The following is a 12802-nucleotide window of genomic DNA, read 5'->3' on the forward strand; positions in this document are numbered from 1 at the left end:
ATACAATATTAGGACGCTTTGTTAGTAATTTTTTTTTTTAAAGCAAGTACTAGAACTCAGATTTAGAAAGTTACACAGTCACATGCATTCTCTCTCAACACTACCATGTCACACACAGTGGATTTTTGGTCTTTTTTTTTTTTTTTTTTTCTTGTTTTTTGAGACAGGGTCTCACTATGTAGCCTGAAGGCTGAAGGTCCCTATGTAGACCAGGCTGGCCTCTGGTCTCAAACTCAAGAGATCAGCCTGCCTCTGTCTCTGCCTCCCTAGTCCCAGGTTTAAAGGCACACTACCACACCTACCCCAGATTTGTTGTCCTTTACAATTACCAAAAACATGAGGCAGCTGTGCCTTAGATACCCTGATAGAACCCAGATAAACCATTCACCTGCTTTGGGCCTTCCAAGATACTCCAGGGTAACTAAGCTTTTTGTATACTTGCTTAGCAGAAAGAGCAGAGCTTCTGCCCATGACACAGGAACCTGAGAAGACTTAGAGGAAAGGAAAACAGCCACAGCTCCACCAGTTGCTGAGAGGCACTGTATGGAGTAGAAGTTAAATTTTTAGAAGAGCAAGTACTTACCTATACATTGTATCCTGTTGCAGTAAAACATCTAATTAGGTGTGAATAACTCTCAAGAAGGAAGCAGAGTAACTTTGTATCTATTATTTAAGGAGGGTGGCAGTATAGCTTCCAAGGGTACATAGGTTTTTCTATTTATTTTCACTTAATTATTCCAGAAGGCAACTTGACATACCAGGACTTCCTTTAGTAAGTGATCTCTTTCTCATGGTATCATTCCCAGCCAGCTATGATATGAGACAGCCTGTTAGATCTAGTAGATGGGGCCAGACAACTCATGGCTCTGTAAGTCTCATTAAGAATGTTCTTTTTTCTCTGAGCACAGGAGCCTACTGATGGGTAAGTGGGCAAATCTCACAATTACATTTCAAAAGGTCACTGGCAGCAGGGAACAGAGTACATTTGAGAAATGTGCAGATGCTGAACATGCTCAAACTGCTGGGCCTGCTGAATAGGTATCAGGCAAGGTCCACCCAGGAGACAGAAACCACACTCATTGTTTTATCTGAGAAGTTTTAACATAAAGGATAATATAAAGAATTGATAACTAGATATAAAGTTATTAACTAGTCACTGAGCAGTCATTGAAAGGATGCTTGGTGCACGCAGATCTGCAAGTAGGGAACATTAGAAAATGGATTCAGCTGCTGCCACAGGAAGCAACTTCTGCTGGAGCAAATAAATGTTATCTAAGCTCCCCTGAAGGGCAAAAGCACAAGCAACAGTTAAGTTCCTTTTCCTTTTGTGGTCATGAAATCACCCTCTCAGGCCGACTGCTGCACTGCCTAGTAAAGAACCAGGAGGTGATCAGAAATGTGGTTGGTAGGAGCCCAGTTTCAGTATCACCCAACAGAACAGAGTGACATGGGCCTGGAATTGAGAAACCAACACTTGGTTACTGGGAGATCAAAAAATATGAACCTTTTTTTAAATTTTTCTTTTTTTTTTTTTTTTTTCGGCCAGCTACTCTTCCAATGGAACCAAGACATACTAACCAAATATATCAAAGCAAGGAAATCAAGAAAACCAACGCTGGTAAGACCTCAGTATTTTTTGTGGGGGGGCGGGATGTCTTTTTGAGACAGGGTCTCCCTGTAGCCTCAGCTGGCCTAGAACTTGCTATGTAGACCAGGCTGGTCTTGAACTTAGAGATTCACTTGCCTCTGCCTCCTGAGTGCTGGGATTAAAGGTGTGTGCCACCACATCTGGCAAAACTTCAGTATTTTATACATGGCTAAGAAAAATTGCCAATCACACCAACTTGATGCTAAGTCTACAAATTCTAAAATATATCCTTATTTCAAAGATGTTTTAAAGGTGAAGGAAAAGCCTGGCGTGGTGGCACACGCCTTTAATCCCAGCACTGGGGAGGCAGAGACAGGCGGATCTCTGTGAGTTTGAGGCCAGCCTGGTCTATGTAGTGAGTTCTAGGGACAGCTGGGGCTACAGGGAGACCCTATCTCAAAAAGACAAAAAACGAACAAACAAACAAAAAAACCAACAATAACAACAAAATAATAAACCAAAACAAGTAAATGTAAAAAAAGATTTAACAGGATGTATGGATTTCTTTTTTGCTAGGCATGGTGGCGCATGCCTTTAGTCCCAGCACTCAGGAGGCAGAGGCAGGCGGATCTCTGTGAGTTCGAGGTCAGCCTGGTCTCCATAGTGAGTTCCAGGCCAGCTGGAGCTGTAGGGAGACTCTGTCTCAAAATGGGGAGAAAAAAAAAAAAGTGAAGGAAAAGCAGCTTAGTATTATGCAGTAACATACCAAACAAAACAAATAATTTCTGGAGTGGAGGCTTTAGCTCTGTTAGTAGACTGCTTGCCTACCACACGAGTTGCATCCCCCAGAACCACATAAACCAGGTATGGTGGTACATGCCTATAATTCCAGATTTGGTAGGCAAAGGCAGGCAGATCAGAGATTCAAGGTCATCCTGAGCTACCTAGTGGGTTCAAGGTCAGCCCACAATTTGAGACCCTGCTTTAAAACAGCCTCCACAAATAATTTCTATGTAAAATTATTACTAAATAGGAATGGGGGTATCACGCAGAGGTGATATGAGGTCCAACCCCCAGCAGCAAGAGAGGAAAATATTCAAAACTAAGAACTCCAGCTACAATTTCTTTGACTTTTTTGTTTGTTTTGTTTTTGTTTTTGGTCTTTTGAAACAGGGTCTCCTTGTAGCCCCAGCTGGCCTGGGACTCATTATGTAGACCAGGCTGGCCTTGAACTCACAGAGATAGGCCTGCCTCTGCCTCCCAAGTGCTGGGACTATAGTTGTATGCCACCATGACCGGCTTAACTTTTTATTTTGAGAAAATTGCATATATATACAATTTTAAGAAATACTAGGGCTGAGGTTCTGAATAGCCTGTTCCTAGCTTCTCTCAAAGTAACATCTTAATTATAGTACAGTATCATGACAGGAATACCAAGGTTGATAAAATCCAACCGTGTTCAGATTTCATTCATGCATTCACTGCATGCATGCATCTGTGTGCACATGCTTATGTACTGCATCCTGTGCAATTTCTCTTGTGCATACTTACCTACTCACAACCACCCACAACAGTTTTATCACAAGGATGCCTCATGCACCCTCTGTAGCCACAGTCATCTCTCTTCCAATCCTTGTACACATTTTTTTTAAAGGAAAAGAGATTATCTTATTCTATCATTTGTCACATGGATCTCAGCATTCTTTTTTCCATATAAAGAAAGAGTGGCTAATGAACAAGATTTCTCACTGAGTTTGGGGATAGCTATTTCAACGTAGCAACAGGAATGTAGTAAAATGGTAAGACTTCTCCAAATGAGAAACTTGCATCTTTCAAGTAGGAAAGGAAAATTTTGAGAACCCCAAATTTCCTAGCTGTACTTCACAGAGCCTCTTAAGTACCCACCATCTGCTGCACCACTGTTGTTGCTGTGACTTATTAGCCTGGCTGTGTTTGTCTTGTTCCAGTTTTGCCACCCTGTGACAGATCACAAAGCAGTCAGTGAACTTTATAAAATGAAGTTATTTGCTTGCTTAAAATCCCTCAATGCTCTCTAATGGCTTTCCCAACAAGGTCTCCTATCCCTAGCCTGTAATACCAGGGTCTTCAACGGCCTGGCACACACAGGCCTGCTCTCAGGTCCCCTCAGGCCAGTCAGGAAGCTGCAAATATCTATTTTCCCTAATAGGCATTTGTTGATTACCTATCAGATTCAGGGTCTCCTCAGTGAAAATTCCTTTAATGGCCTTTCACCACCGGTTGTGTCCCTTTACTACATGTACATTCTCCTCTTTCTTTCTGTCTTTCTATGGTAAAATATACACAACAAAAAAATTATCATTAGCCAGGCTTGGTGGCGCACGCCTATAGTCCCAGCACTTGGGAGGCAGAGGCAGGCAGATCTCTGTGAGTTCCAGGTCAGCTGGGGCTATAGAGAGACCCTGTTTCAAAAAGACGCAAAAAAAAAAAAAAAAAAAACTACCCTATCATTAAAATTTTATTTTATATATATGAGTGTTTTGCCTACATGTACTTAAGTGGACCAAGTGCAATGCTTGAGGAGGCTAGAAGAGGGTTGTCAGATCCCCTGGAACTGGAGTTATGGATGTTAGCTGTCATGTGGGTGCTGGGAACTGAACTGGGGTCCTCTGCAAGAGCAGCCAGTGCTCTGAGTCACTGAGCCATCTCAACAGTCTTGAAATTTATCATTTAAACTGTTTCTGTGTACATGTCTGTGTACACTTCAAAGCCATCAAAAGCCATTCCTTGGTATCTTTGAGCACTGGTTTCCAGAGACTTCTGGGATATGAAAAAGTACGGATGCTCAAATCTCTCTCTTATTTAAAATGCTGCAGTATTTGTATATGTATCTTTTTGTATACTTAAAATTATCTCTAGATTACTTGTGGTACCTAACCTAATGTAAATGCTATGTAAAAGCTATTGAATATGGAATAATGACTGAAAAAGCCTCTATGTGTATTGATGCAATTTACTCCCCAATATTTTCTATCAGTCATTAGTTGAATCTGGGGTATGGAACTCATGGATATTGAGGGCCACTGTACTTATCTAATATCATTGTGGCTACATCTCGATGAACAGGCAATGCAGGATATAAATTTTCTATAAAGGAACAAGAATATCAGCAATTACAAACTAGAGAAGATAAAATCTCATTTAATGAGAAGGTTAGGTTAATTTTAATAGTTAAAACCAAGGAAGAGAAGCACATGCCTATAATCCTGTAGAGCAAGAACCTGTCTCAAAATAAAAACAAACAGCCGGGCGTGGTGGCGCACGCCTTTAATCCCAGCACTCAGTTGGAGGCCAGCCTGGTCTCCATGGTGAATCCAGGACAGTTGGGGCTACAGGGAGACCCTGTCTCAGAAAGACTGAAAGAAAAGAAAGAAAGAAAGAAAGAAAGAAAGAAAGAAAGAAAGAAAAAGAAAGAAAGAAAGAAAGAGAGAGAGAGAGAGAGAGAGAGAGAGAGAGAGAGAAAGAAAGAAAGAAAGAAAGAAAGAAAGAAAGAAAGAAAACAAAATAAAATCAATTTTAAGACCTCAGTGTCCAATATGGTGGCTACTAGTCACATGTGGCAATTAAACTTGAATTAAACTTTTAAAATGTGTTCCTCAGTCATATCAATTGTATTTCAAATGCTCAAGTCAGTAATGGCTACCATTCCAAACAGCAATAAAGAATGTTTCCATCAACACAGAAAGTGTACTCGACAGCACAGCTGAAGCCTGCTTCAAAACACTGGAAGCACTCAGCTGGTGAAGGGAATACAGGCAGAAGCAGAGTTGTGCAGCTACAGAGAAGACTTGTCTGCTGGAAACACGCAGAAACCCAGTGTGCAGAGATCACAACTCTGGCCTGTGTCCATAGCCAAAGACTACAAAAATTCCAAAATGATCTGTTCTCAAAGGTATGCGTTTGAAAAATAACAAATGCTGGCAATATATTCCTGATGAAAGCGTTGACAGCAATATGTACAAAGCAATATGTAAGAATGAAATGGCTAAGAGAAAGGTAGAAAGGTAGAAAGGCCAGCAAGGCCACTCCAGGAAGAGGCCATACTTCTCTTAAAGAACAGGTATCTACTAGTAGGCACAGAAGACAGGGCATTCCAGGAAGGGTCCAAGATGTCACAATGTCTTTGGTCTTAGTGGGCACCTGCACGCATGTGCACATAACTCAAACACATACACACATGCATACACATAATATTAAAAATAATAAAATAGGGGCTAGAGAGACGGTTCAGCAGTTAAGAACACTGGTTCTTCTTGCTGCTAATTCCAGAACCACAAAAGCTAACCAAGATCTTCGAACTAAATTTGATGTGATCACTCTCTTCTCTTCTCTTTTCTGATTAGGATCTTGGCTGTGTAGCCAAAGCTGGCCTAAAAAAATCATGCCTCAAACTCCCTAATGCTGGAATTACAGGCAGGTGTAGGCCACCATTACTGTCCTTTGACAGTTCTGTTGACTGACAAGGGAACTAGGACAATGCTAATAGCCACCCCTCCAAACCTCAATGGAAGGCAAGGGAGGTAAAGTGAGGGTCTATCTTCCTCATGAAGTCATGGGGGTAGAAAACTCCTCTGGGTCTGACTCTGCTCTTACTGTATTGGGTCCTCTAATCTCTTTGGCTTTAAAATGCAGAATTAGTTTGTACATGACAACATTTGATTTTGAAGACGGCACCCTAGGCTAGCTATGCAATGAGAGGGTACTTGATCTTTGGGTTTGCAGGGGCCAATGTGTCATTGGCAAGGCTGCTCTTTTAAAGGGTACTTGCTAGTGTTATCCCTGCAGGGGGCAAGTTCTAGCTAGCCTTTTCAGAATTCCCAAGTACTATGGCTCTGTCTTCATTATCTTTTTCTTGTGTACTTAGGAAAGGGAAGTCTCAGGTGTCTAGGTCTAAGAAACTGGGGTATTATTGGTCAAAAGAATTTCAAGAGTAAAAGCTGCACTTGATGATGGGCAGTTTAAGCACATAAAGAGTTTAGTTTACCACCACACACAGAAAATTAATTAATTAAGGCTCTGTGTTAGGTCAAGCCCGGCCACAAAATGCACTAGTTGACATTAGTAGGCAGCCATGAGAAATGTTCCATGCCACGAAGTATTATTCCACCCAAAGCATTTGATCCTTAGGTGCCAATCCCTGACAGACTCAAGGGCCTAAAATGGGACCCTATAAATTTCTTAAGAACTCAGTTCCATCTTCTAAGAGTGTCTTTTTTTTTTTTAAGCATGTATAAAAATTAGGCCCTCAAAGCTATAAATATTTACTGAAAAGGTAAAATCTTAACTAAAGGTCAGTTAGAATCACAATGACCATTATGCAGACTATTCTAGATGAAAACCACTGTAGAGAGATTCTTTCTCTCACATAGAGAAGCCACTGCTTTCCTGTTTGTCTTGGGTTTTTTCTTTTCCCTTTTCCCCTTTCCTTTCTTCCTTTTTTGGTCCAGAGAACTTTGCTTGACTGTCTGACTGCTGGGGACAAGCAGGTTACCAGACCTTCATGTGTAGCTGGCTAACCAAAAGAATGGGAACCCCAAAACCATGGCTAGGTGGAAATGAGCATTTGTACCAGTGATGGTTACTTTCAACTGTCTAGATTAAGTTATGCATGCCTGTGAGGGTTTTTCTTAGTTGAGGTTGAAAGACCTACCTAAATGTGGGTGGTACTATTTCATGGGCTGGGCCGTAGACTGGGTAAAAAGGAAGAAAGCAAACATGCATGTATTTATTCCTGCTGCTCTTGACTATGGATATGACCAGCTGCCTCACATTCTGGATGCACTGACTCTCCCCAAGTGTGACTAAAAGAAACCCTTTTCCCCCTAAATTGCTTTTGTCAAGGTGTTTTCTCACTCCCCAACAGATAATAAAGCTAAGATAATATCCTATTTGTGACTAGTGTAATATGGTTGGATAGGATAGTTTTGTTTGTTTTCGGAGACAGGGTCTTACTCTGTAGCCCTGACTGACCTGGAGGAACTCACTGTAAACCAGGCAAGCCTCAAACTCAAAGAGATCCTGCTGCTTCTGCCTCTGGGGTTAAAGGCCTGTGCAAGCCACTACACCTGTCATGGCTGGATAGAATGTACATTTTTTAATGTATCACCCTATTTTTTTTTTTTTTGAGATAATGTTTCATGGAGGTATTGTAGGCTGGCCTCCAACTTTCTACATGACTGATGGTGACTTTGAACTTCTGATCCTTCTCCCTCTATCTCCTAAATGCTAGGTGTCATGCCCAGTTTATTTGGTGCTGGGATTAAATCCAGGGCTTCATGGCATGCTACCCAAGCGCTCTACCAACTGAACCACATCCCTAGCCCTAGCTCATACTAGCTCTTAAAAGGTTTTCTCTCTCAGTCATCTTTGGAAGTAACTCTGGATCATTAAAGGGCTGATGGCATTTTGTCTTAACTAGGCTTCACTGTGAATTTTCCATGTTGTTTTCTGACATAAAGTTTGGGGTGTGGGGGTTCAACTGTTAACTAGATAACTGCCATGTTCATATAGGCTTGGATGAAAGCTGGTTTTATTTATCTTGATCTGTTAGCTATGTGATTTCAATAGAAATGGGCAAGTATAAGCTATCATTAAGAGAATTTCATTTGAAAGTCAATGTTCTAAGACAAGACTGCCCAAGAATGCCCCATAATCAACTTTGACTAAAATAAATTGGAATTTTAGTCAACTACTCACATTTCGAAGGCTTAACAACAAGAGATTAGAGACAGCAAAATTAAATGGCTGACACATTGCAAGAGAATCTAATGTTAAAAACATTTTCCATCTGGCTCAATTACTTAGAAACCAAGGAAAAATAAAATGATCAGGAGAGTGTCATATCATTGCTTTGATGAAAATGTGAATAAACCTTCACATGCCACTAAAACCCTTGCAGCTGGCTTTTGGGACACACTGTCACATCTGCAGTGGCAGAAGCTACCTTAATACCAAAGTCATGGGACAAACCAGGATCACCAGGCCTTTCTTTTCCCTGTTTCAAGTTTCTCACATCTACAAAGAACTTAAAACATATTTAAAAAATAGTATTGAGCACTGGAATTATTTTTTGGACATGACATTTCTGTTATTTCTTTACTCTTGAAAAGAAAATGTTTGAAGTAATTTCTAAACATTTTTAAAATTTTTATTTATTATTTTTATTTTATGTGTATACGTGTATTGCCTACATGTAGGTAAATGCACCCGTGTCGTGCAATGCCCGTGGAGGTCAGAAGAGGCTGTCGGATCCCCTGGGACTGGAGTTACAGACAGTTGTTAGCTGCCATGTGGGTGCTGGGATTTGAACCCAGGTCTTCTGCAAGAACAACCAGCGTTCTTAACTGCTGAGCCATCTCTCCAGCCCCTAATTTCTAAACATTTTTATTATTAAATATTTAGCATATACAAAATAGATTCATGTAATCTGTCACTCAGCTTAAGGAACAGAACGTTTCCAATACATAGAAGCCCTTGTACACTCCATCTTTTCATATCCCACCAAAGTTATACCCCTTTGACTTAATGTTACTCTATATCCTAATATTTTAATTTTATTTATTTATTATTGATTATTAGACAGTATCTCCCTATAGCCCCAGGTGGCCTCAAAATTACAGAGATCTGCCTGCCTCTGCCTCCCAAGTGCTGGAACTAAAGGCATGTGCCACCATACCCAGCTATATTTTTAATTTTATAAATGGAATCATACTATTCTACATTTAGCTTTTCTCATCATCAGTCAGCTCTGCCTATTCATCTCAATGACATAACTAAAGGGTACCATAATAAAGCCAAGTGTGGAGGCCCACACCTGTAATCCTAGCACTTGGGAGGTAGACTCATGAGTACCAAGAGTTCAGGATCTTCTTGGCTACACAGCTAATAGATTAAGGCTCACGTGTATTACAACATGAGACCCTGTCTCATTCTCCTGACAGGCATTTAGGTTTCCAGTTTTTACCACTACAAGCTATGTTGGCATTTACAACCTAGTATATGCCTCTTTATGTGTACAGGGGAGTTCATGTGTGGGGTAGGTACATGCCCACAGCTGACAATGCTAGCCACAGGATATGCATGCTTTTCAACTCCACTGCACATTGTTACATCTTTTTCCAAAGTGGTTACAGCAATTTATACTCCTACCAGAGGAATATAAACTTTCAGTGCTTCATAGCCTCAAACATAAATTGGTATTTTTAAATTTTTAAATTTGTCAGATTGATTAGGTATAAAAACTTGCATTTCTTTGGTTACTAATTAAGTTGACTCCCCACCCACCTTCCCCATTTATTGTTCATTTTGAATTTCCTCTACCCTGAAATTCCTAATTATTTGTCTATGTTTTCTACTAGCTTTTTTTCTCATTGATTTTGAGTTCTTTATTATATTATAGATACAAATCTTTTGCTGATCATGTGCTGAAAATATTTTCTAATTTCCCTATCACTTTCATTAGTGTCATTTAGTAAGTCTGTCTTAATTACCATGAACATAAATGGATCACTTTTTTCACCCACATTTTTGCTTGCTATTGTATTTAAATAATCTCTGCTCCATGATTATTAATATTCTCCCATATTCACTTCTAGAAATAACAAAACTTTCATATTTATCTTAATCCAATTGGTATTTATTTTGTATATCGTACCTGACTTAACCCTTACACAGCGAGGAAGATATGCCTGTCAAGATGGTGGCAGAAATTGAAGTGATGCAGCTGTTAGTCAAGGAACACCAAAGACTGCCAGCAAACACCAGATGCCAGGAAGAGAAGAGGAGCAATCTTTCCCATAGCCTTCAGAGGCAGCAAGACTTTGGGCTGCTACTATGCAAAACTGAGGGTGTAAACTCTGGGTGCTTAAAGCCACCCAGTTTGTGGTATTTTTTATGGCAGCCCAAGAGACTAATATAATCCATGTGGAGTATTTCTACCATTTGTTAGAAAGTTCATTATTTCCCTCCCTAATCTGTGGTGTCACTATCACCTCTCCCCTGGTCTCCCCTGGGAAATAAGGCTGATTCTGTCAGGGAGCAGGATTCTACACACACACACACACACACACACACACACACACACACACACACACACACAGTGGGTCAGAGGTCTAGGCTATGAGCCTCCTGATGTGGGCGCTGGGATCCAAACTCTAGTCCTCTGAAGAGCAGCAAGTGCTTATAACTGCTGACCCACCTCTCCAGCCCCTTATATAAGTCAAACATTTTGATAACCACATAAGTATCTAGTATTTCAGTGCTCATTATGTGTTGCATATTGACCTCAATGCATGAACTTCATAAACCCAAGGTAAATTCAGTTAATTTCATTCTATAGTTTAGAAGACTAAAGATTAAAGGGCTAAGGGTGCAGGGAGGTGGGGCACTAGAAATACAAACCAGTGTTTCAGTCTACTGAATAATTTCTTCATTACATTCTGTGGATTGCCCTTTTTTGTGACAGGTAAGAAGAACAAAATTCTCCTCAGTAAGTAAAACCTAAGAAGCCTGTTGTGGTGGTCCATACACTCCCAGAACTAGGCAGGTTGATGAGAAAGACCACAAATCTCAAGCCAGCTGCAAACTGAGTTCAAGGCTAGCTTAGACTACAGCGAGATCCTGTCTCAACAAAACAAAAATCACAAAGAAGAAGGGCACATGCTTGTAGCCCCAGCTACTTGCAAAAGCTGAGGCAATGAGTTCAAGACCAGCCTGGAAAGCTCACTGACTCTCAATCTCAAACGAGAGAGGTGGGGGAATCATAAGGTCTTCCTAGCAATCAAAATTTCTACTGGATGCCTATATACAGATACTGCATTTATAGCTTCAAGAGTTATTTTTTCTATTTAGAATAAAATGCCATATGGATGATAAACATCCAGATACTTGCAATAGCTTTTTTTTTTTTTTTGGTCTTTTTGAAACAGGGTTTCCCTATAGCCCCAGCTGGCCTGGAACTCACTACGTAGACCAGGCTGGCCTCGAACTTACAGAGATCCACCTGCCTCTGCCTCCCAAGTGCTGGGACTATAGGCGTGCCCCACCACGCCCAGCTTGCAATAGCATTCTTAAAAGATTTGTTTTTATTTAGTGTGTGTATGACATGAAAATAAAAAGGGGATTATGAGGGGGAAGAAATGATCTTAAAGGAGGGGGAAATGGGAGGGTAACAGGGCCAAGACAAAATACTACATGTTTTCTCCTCTATGTGGAATCTGAGCTTGATTATGTGTGTCTGTACACAAATATATCTGTATATACATACACACATGTGGCATGAAAGCAGAAAATAAAACTTTTGGGGGCTGGGACAGGGAAGGGTTGCAGGAGGGTGAATATGAGCAAGGTACAGCGACATATATATATGAAAACATAACAAAACATTCTGCATGCTAACTAAAAGTATTTAATGGGGCTGAAAGAATAGTGAATACAGTACAATGAACACAACAGTGCTGCTTAGTAAGATAACAATGTATCATGCTTTCAAAATAATAATTGATGAGAATCTTTTCTACTATCATTAATTTCACTGGTAAATAAAAAGAAAAGTTTGAAACCAACCATGGTTTTCCTGTGCCATTTTAGTGAACACAAATTTATTCTGTCTACTCATCTCTTAGCATTTTCTGAATATGCACAGGGAGCAAAATGGCAGGTCAACAGGCAGGAAAACAAACTGCTTGGGTTCTGCAGATCTCTGGAAACCAATGTGGCAGTGGATAACTTTGGAATGACTATATTAGCCACTGGCTACAATATCCTGATATGTGTTGGATGGAGGGTGGGTGGGATTTGGGGAGAGGGGGACACACGACTGAACCCACATGCCCCGTTTACCCTGATGGTCCATGAATAAACACTAGCTGATAACATTTCACAAAAATTGAATACATAAAAGTTCCTGTCCCTAAAATCTACTTCTCTTATAATTAAACAACAAAGAATTCATAGTCTAAGCACACTATTAAGGACTTAGGAAATATAAGAGACAAAACATTTAAGACTTCTAAAATGTGGCAACGTGCTGGGCATGGTGGTGCACGCCTTTAATCCCAGCACTAGGGAGGCAGAGGCAGGCAGATCTCTGTGAGTTCAAGGCCAGCCTGGTCTACATAGTGAGTTCCAGGCCAGCTGGGGCTACAGGGAGACCCTGTCTCAAAAAGACCAAAAAAA

This window comes from Nannospalax galili, unplaced genomic scaffold (assembly GCF_000622305.1).
Source record: "Nannospalax galili isolate Female #2095 unplaced genomic scaffold, S.galili_v1.0 scaffold696, whole genome shotgun sequence".
Classification (NCBI taxonomy): Eukaryota; Metazoa; Chordata; class Mammalia; order Rodentia; family Spalacidae; genus Nannospalax; species Nannospalax galili.